The sequence below is a fragment of the Theobroma umbraticum genome, unplaced genomic scaffold, assembly GCF_002168275.2.
Source record: "Theobroma umbraticum cultivar Fairchild unplaced genomic scaffold, ASM216827v3 scaffold_115.0, whole genome shotgun sequence".
Classification (NCBI taxonomy): domain Eukaryota; kingdom Viridiplantae; phylum Streptophyta; class Magnoliopsida; order Malvales; family Malvaceae; genus Theobroma; species Theobroma umbraticum.
Genome location: NW_018397284.1, coordinates 1,197,422 through 1,198,810, shown reverse-complemented (window position 1 = coordinate 1,198,810; position 1,389 = coordinate 1,197,422).

Sequence of the window (1,389 nt, the reverse complement as noted above, 5' to 3'; positions counted from 1 at the left end):
ATTGATGAAAACTAAGAAATTAGGCTACGGATTTATTGATTGATGTGCTGCCATGCATGTGATGGGTTTGTATGATTGCTAGGAAGTGTAAAAGTAAAGGAAGTGTGCTGTGGTGGCGTGACGGACGAGGTAACGGGTAATCATCTAGTAGAATTAGCTAGAAATGCACCCTAATTGATAGCAATGTAGTGTTGTTAGGTGGGTAGAGGGGGTGCCTATTTTAAAAATTTCTGTGCTATGTATATTGATTTACGTTAGTAAACATTGATGGTTTTCTTAAATGCAATTATGGATAGCATGAGCTGTTAGCCTTGTTAGGCAATTTTAAAATGGATTTACAACGATTATCTATTGCTATTGTGGAAAGCATGAGTTGGTAGAAACTATAAGAAGGTTGTGGATGCAAATTGTTTTGAAAGGAGTTTGGATATAATTATAGATAAACCATACATGTAAAGAGTTTTAGAACTCGAGAAACAAGCCTTTCATGATGTTTACATCGAAATCTATGCCTTGTATTTTTGTGTGATATGCATAGCTAAATGCATTTGTTAAATGATTTAAAATGCAAAGTTTTGAGCTTCACTTTTATTCCGATCTTTGTACAAGTGAATACACCATGCCATTTTACTTGAAAATCATTTTCAAAGGGGTTATCAAACCTTGATTCTAAATGATTAAAAGGAAAAGCCTTGTAAAACCTTATTTGGTTTTAAAAATGGTTTTGATAAACCAAGAGCGTCGAGAGTAGGTCGACTGTCACTTTTGTTAAGTATGACCCTTATGCACAAGCGAGCTCTACCAAGAGACCCTTTGGGTCACCGACGGGTTGTTAGACGTGGCTGGGACCCGACGTGACTGGGGCCATAGTCTGTGATATACGTGGCAAGGCCACAGGTTGTTATATGTGGCTAGGCCACAAGTGACATTCGCGGTTCCGATCGCTTGATTCTCCGATGTTAGCCAACATCGTTGAGACTGCCATTGCTGTAGGGAGTCATTGGAGTAGAGGTCTCGAATGTTATTACATAGAAGTGGGTCCACGAGTGATTATGATACTTACCTACTCGAGAGCCTTGGGAGTTTTCAACACGTACTCTTTTGCATGGTGGAGAGTTAAGATTTCTTTACAGCTCCTTTTGTTTGAATAAAAGCTTTCAGTGCTTGCTTGATGATCATGAAATGGTTTATGTGGCTGTATACTTTGATTTCTTTACATGCCACATATTTTGAGAGCGTGCTTACTTTATATCATTATTCATATTTGATAGCAAGTGATGTTTTCAATGATTGAACTCTGTTTGCTACACTTGTTTTTGGCACTGTTTTGCTAAGTGAAATGTTGCATTATGATTTTACGACATATTTTTACAAGGCACAAATATCCTA